Below are 6,622 nucleotides of genomic sequence, written 5' to 3' on the forward strand. Positions count from 1 at the left end.
GAGACAGTACCCTGTGACTGAAAAAATAGCAAATGCAGTGCCCATTTTTTTAAAAAGGGAGAAAGTGTGATCCAGGAAATTATAAGCCTGTCATGTAAGCTGCAAGAATAGATAAGATCTTAGAACAAATACTGAAGGCAAGAATAGCTAGAGATGAAAGAAAACAGAAGATGGGATAAAACACCACAAGGAATTAATTGATCATATCAGAGTAATTTACCACATTTTTTTTTGCATACAGTTTGCTGCAGGATAATATGCACCTTATTTTTCAAAGACAGAATGAAGAAGAAAGACCTTCCCTTGCTGAAGAAAGTAACTGAGTAGAAGCAATTATGCTACCTTCTTGTTCTGCTCCCTGTGGGTGGAGTGCAGGCTTGACTATTGTTCTGGCCTGGCAAATGGTAGAAACTGCTCTTTACATATTTCATTGCATGTAATGTGCACTCCTAATTTCCAGCAGCTGTTTAGGGGGAAATGTTGTGCACTGTATGCAAGAAAATATGGTAATATCCTTCAGTGACAAGATAGGAAACTTCTTGGATAAAGATACTGCAACAGACTTAATTTACCTAGATCCAAGCAAAACTTCTGATACAGTGCCCTATGGAAAATGACTGGCAAAACTGGAGATGACACCTATAGTCATAAAGTGGATAAGGAGTTGACTGAAAGAGAGAATACAGCGGATTTGGTGAAAGGGAAGTTATATAATAGGAAAGCAGATACCACTGACATTCCTCAGAGATCAGTCTTAGGATGTATCCTGTTTGTAATATTTATCAGTAACCTTGGTAGCTGAATTAGATGCATTTTCATAAAATCTATGGATGACCCTAAACTGACATGGAAGAAGACTAGATTATTATACAGGAAAATGTAGGTAATCTGGGTGGAATTGAGCATTAGGAATGGAATGAAGTTTAACAGCATAAAGGTCAAAGTTCTGCATTTAAGGCCCGATAACCAGGACTTCAGGTACAACATGGGAGCATACAGATTGGAAGCATCTGAGGGGACAGGGACTTGCTGCACTGGTTGATCCTCGATTAATTATGAAGTGCTGGTATGATGAAGCTAGGGAAAAAAGTTAATGCAGTATCAGGTTAGCGTAGGTGGGGTACATGCAGAATATGCAGTCAAGGCAGTATTACCATCACTGTACAAGGTATTGGTAGACCCCCTCCAGAAGACTGTGAGAGTTCCAGTCACTGATGTTCTAAAAAGATTAATTTAAACTGGAATGAGTTTAAAAAGGGGTCTTAAGTAAAATAATTAAGGGAATGGAGACTTTTTCATATGAAAAAAGTTTAGAGGAATTTGGCTTGTATAATTTGGCAAAACAGAGATTGAAAGTAGATATGGTAACTCTTTATAAGTACATTGATGGGGTGAATAGCAAGGGAAATTGTGTTTTTGGTCACCGGAAGGACCAGATATCTCTTTGACAGTGTGGAATGTATCTGGTAATGTCATGCCTCAGGGCTTTTGCTGGTTACTACTTGGGGCCAGGAAGGAGTTTTTTTTCCTTCTCATGAGTGCTACTGGTTTCTGTTTTTGCTGTTTGATGGTGTTGTTGTTTTTGTCTGTTTTCTTTTCTTTTCATTTTCCTCAGAAGCATTAGGATCTTGGCTACAGCTAAAGCTAAAGGTTTTGCTGGGATGCATTGAGTTTCTTCCTTGTACTTAAAAACAAAAACAAAAAAAAAAAGGAAGAAAAGGAGGTTACTGGCTGCTTGCCAAAGAGACATTTTTGAGACAACCAGAATGAACCTGCAACAGCAGTCATAGTATCACCTATTCGGCTAGTGGATAAGAATTCTTTACAATAGTCTTATTCTCACAGTGTCTTGTACACCTCCCAAACTCTAGGGCTGCCATTTTTTTTCTTAAACAGAACAACAGGTAAAGCCATGAGCAACTGGTGCCTCCCACAACTGGGGGGGCACCATAGTGGTGAGCAGCAAGTGGGGATCGCCCACAGCTGCGGCATTGGCAACGAGGTGGGGAGTGGCAACCGTCCACAGAAGATGGCAGCAGCTTCAGTGGTGGCCACCAATCTCAGGGGGGCATATGCCCCCCCCCCCATGTGTCGCCTATAGGTAAGGCACAAAGGTAATTTAAGTTTTCTTGATGGGTTCCTCACTGGCTTCTTAAGATAAGTACAGACATTCAAAAAGCCGGAGCCTGAATTGATTCAATCTTTGCAGGCTAGTTTAACCTGCGGAGATTGAATTGATTTGCAAGTGGTTAGACATTCACTTTAGATTCTGGAAATGCAGCCATATGCCTGCTGTGGCTCAAGCTAGAAGCGGGGGGGGGCGGAGAAACAGACGGATGACACTAGAGCGAGCCCTCCCTTCCCTTTGGCAACAGCTTGCAGTGAGCAGGCAGCGCTGGCCCCTACCAGCCCCAAGTCTCCAGGCTGCACAAATAAAGCTGGCTCAGACGAGCAGCTGCCCAAGTACCTCAGGGATCTGTTTGGAGCAGAAGCTTAGGGCACGGAGTTGCTCTCGTGTCCCAACAAGCTACTCCCAGCATCTGGCCCAGGCAGCCAGCAAGCACCAGGTGATGCAACACGTTTATTGCACATCATTGGCAGATGGGTAATTCCTGAACAACTCCCTACGAGAGGGTTTTAGGGAGCAGTAATTAGATGCTGCCTGGGCCAGCTCTGGCCACACCTCCCACCACATGAGTGGCCAGCAAGACAGAAAGCAGGGCAGACCCCAGCTGGGGTCCCCATGCTGGTGAAAGGGAGGGGAGATTGGGGATTTAATCCCCCTCCCTCCTCCCCAGCTTTGCCTGAGGCTGCTGCCCAGGCAGGCTCTGGCCACACACCCCACCGCTAGAGCAGTGAGCAGGGGGGAAAACCATGCAGACCTGGGCTGGGGTCCCATGTAGGTGGGAGAGGGGAGATAGTGGGTTTTAATCCCCCCACCTCCACTCCAATGGGGAAAAGTCTGGCAGGGGCTACTCTGCCAAGCAGACCAGGCTCTGCTAGCCAGGGTACACACCCCAATCCTCTTGTCAGCCATCCCTCACTGCTTAGGCTAGGAAGCAGAGGGTTGGGGCCAACCCTGCTTTCTGGAGCAGACAGCACAGCCCTGCCCAGGGCTACAAAGCATGCTGGGGGACTCTGATTTAACTTGAACCAGGAAGGGGCCTGGGACAGAAGTTCTATAAATCAGTTCCGTAAACCTGTTCTGTTACAGGTGAAACTGGTTTAAACTTAAACCAGTTTATGTGTAACTTTGTCCCTAGTCTTAGAGTTTCATCTTTGTTACTGGTAACTGGTGGAGTGATCTAATAAGTTAGTTTTACCCAGTATCAATCAGTCATGGGCCAAACCAATGTAGGCAATTCTATAAGTCTTTTAAATCAGGAGAAAAATTCTTGACTCCTAATCAGAAAGTCCCATAGACTACATTATTGAACTGTACAGCCTAGCACAGGTATAAGTCCAACAGGAAGTCCATTAGCTCCCCAGACTATACTGGTTCTGTTGGCTTTTGTTGTTATGTGCATGGCTCCCCTTTTCACTGGTAGCTGCTTGTCAGACACATTGAGCAAGCAACTGGGAATCAGCTCCTGCTTCATATCTGCATGAGGTAGATATGTCCTGAGCATCATAGATTCATGGATTGCAGAGTCAGAAGGGACCACAATGGATCATTGTGTCTGACCCCCTGCCCCTGGCAGGAAAGAGGACCGACGTCAGATGACCCCAGCCAGGTGACTATCTAGCCTCCTCCTAAAGACCTCCAAGCTAGGTGATAGCACCACCTCTTGGAAGCCCATTCCAGATCCTGGCCACCCTTACTGTGAAAAATTTCTTGCTAAAATCTAACCTAAATCCACTCCCAACTAGTTTACACCCGTTATTCCTAGTCACTCCCTGGGGCACCCTAGTAAACAGCGCTTCCCCTATTCCCCCGTTGACCTCCCCTAATAAATTTAGGGGATGGGAGTGTATCCAGGTGAGGGGATGGGAGAGTACCCAGGATCACCCTAGCTCATGGGAGGGAACCCAGGCATCTGTGGGCCCTGGCCAGAAGATATAAATTATAGGAAAACTTTAAAATCAGCTACAATGATCAAAAAAAGCCAAAGATGTAAATTTCCCTTTTATCAGTGTCGATCCAATAGGCAACCAATATATTGGTGTACTTTTACCATTTACAGGATTTGGTGGCAATTTATTACCGAGAACATGCAGTGGTTAGCAAGTATTACAGATAACTAAAAGAAACATATTTAAGTCTTTCCTTTGATGGCAAGCCATCACTGCATGTAGTTCCTATTTGGGTTTCCCCTGGAAGCAGGGCAAAACAATTAAACCACAGAAAAGTAGGGACCTCCAGAGGTCATCTAGTTCAACCCCCTGCCTGAGGCAGGATCATCCCTATACAAACTATCCTATAAATCCATAATCTAAATTCTACTTAAGACTACCATAAACCCAGACACAACATAGACCTAACACGCTAACCTGCCACAGGTAAAGCAGGGGAACCACAGCAGCCAACATCCTGCTTCTGTGAAATGTTGTCAGTATATGCTCAAGAGGTCTGGGGTAGTCCACACCATGGGGTAAAATTCCTTCCTGACCACAAATGTGGAGATCAGTCTGACCCTGAGTGCAGGGACAAGATCCTCTAGCTAAGTTCCTCTGCCTTTGGTCCCAGCAGAAGCATGGGCATACCTCAGTTCAAGTCTCCAGCCCTGGCTGTAGTCAATACCCAATGCCTCTGAGGGAGGCATAGAAACACCCTGACCCATGGAACAGAAAAGGGGGGAGGGGACAGGGCCAACCAGCAAAGCCCAGAAGCCTGGGAAATATCTATAGTAGAGCAAAGGCACAGCTACCCCTAGATTATTTGCAACCAGTGACTGTCCAGCCTCTTCTTGAACACCTCCAGTGATGGAGAATCCACAACTTCCCTAGGCATTGCCTCACTGTTCTAAGTGAAGAAGTTTTTCCAGATTTTCAATCGAAACCTACTTTGCTGCAACTTCAAGCCCTTGGTCCATGTCCTCCTCTCTGCAAGAGAAAAAAAGTGCTTTCCCTCTTCTTTGTGGCAGCACTTCAAGCATGTGAAGACCACTACCATGTCCCATCTTCAGCACCTTTTCCACAAGCTGAGCATGCCAAGCTTCTTCATTCTCTCCTCTGCTCATATGTCTTGCCTTCTAAGCCCTTGATCATCTTTGCTGCCCACCTCTGTACCTTAATTTCTCCAGACTTTTTAAAATACAGAGTCCATGTTTGCCACAAAGCAACTGCCTGCAAACCCCTTCTTTCATGTCTTCAGAGGGAATCTCCACCAACTGAAGGTGTTAGACACAGGCTTGGTCTTCATTAAAGGAAAGCCAAATCAATGATTAGCTCATCTCCTCCCAACTTGCTAGCCTTCATGCTTGTGCTTCCCACAGCTGGAGCTCATGTTTCAGGACCATTTTGGACCAGGACATGATCACAGAATGATAGCACACCAGGGTGAGAAGGGAGGTAATCCAATCTGACCCCCTGCTCAAAGCAGGACCATCCCCAACTAGATCATCCCATTCAAAACTCTATCTGGGGGGCCTTAAAAATATCTACGGATGGAGATTCCACCGCATCTCTGGGCAGTCTGTTCCAATGCTTTATTACCGTCCTTGAGAGGGTTTTTTCTTGTCTCTAACCTAAACTTCCCTCACTGCAACTTGATACCACTGCTCCTTGTTCTGTTGTCTGCCACCACTGAGAACAGCTCTAGCTCGGGATGGACAATTATTTGGGCCTGAGGGCCACACAGGAAGTTTTGATGAGCTGTTGGACCAGGTCAGTGCCCCCCTCCCCAACTCACCAAAACTCCCTATGGGGCTCTAGGTGGGTGGAGAGCAGTGTTCGGGAGTGGGGCAGGCATGATCCACTCCCTGCACACCCTGCTTTGTGGTGGAGATGGAAGGGGGGCGGTATACAGAGGGGGCTTGTGTACGTGTGTGTGGGGCTGCATGGGAGCCAGCCAGGGACAAAGGGAGTGGGAGGGCATATGCAGCAGAGCTTGTACTCCCACCCACACCCATCAGCCCCAGCCCTGACCCGGGCCCCAGCCAGTATGCAGCTTCTAGCGGGTGCTGCTCCCAGCATGGCTACAGCCAGTCAGGACTGCATTGTCACCAGGAAACAAGGGGAGGACAGCAACACCTGGCCAGCAGCAGCCATACCAGGAACAGACCCACGGGAAGGCTGCACAGTGGCTCAGGTCAGGGGGTCTGCTCAGCTCCCCTTGCCTCCAGCTGACGCTGGTGCTCCTGCTTCGCTGCTCTGGGTAGATGGGAAGCTTCAGCTGGATGGCTCCTGCCCAGGTATAGAGTTGTGGTGGTGAGCAGCCATCTGCAGACAGGTGAGGTGGGTAGAAAGTAGCTGGGAGCTAGAGTCAGAGCTCCATACACAGGGCAGAAGCCACCCAGCAAAATTTTCCGCCCCGGCAGAGCAGTGAGGCAAGGACAAGGGCCGCAGCTGGAGGCAAGAGAAGCAGAACAGCCTGGGCCAGCAAGCAGCTCCCAGTGGGGTTGCAGCTGGCCTTGTGCTCCCCATACCTTCTGCATCCACTCCTCGTCCTGCCCCTGCTGCG

The sequence above is a fragment of the Alligator sinensis genome, unplaced genomic scaffold, assembly GCF_000455745.1.
Source record: "Alligator sinensis unplaced genomic scaffold, ASM45574v1 scaffold1380_1, whole genome shotgun sequence".
Classification (NCBI taxonomy): Eukaryota; Metazoa; Chordata; order Crocodylia; family Alligatoridae; genus Alligator; species Alligator sinensis.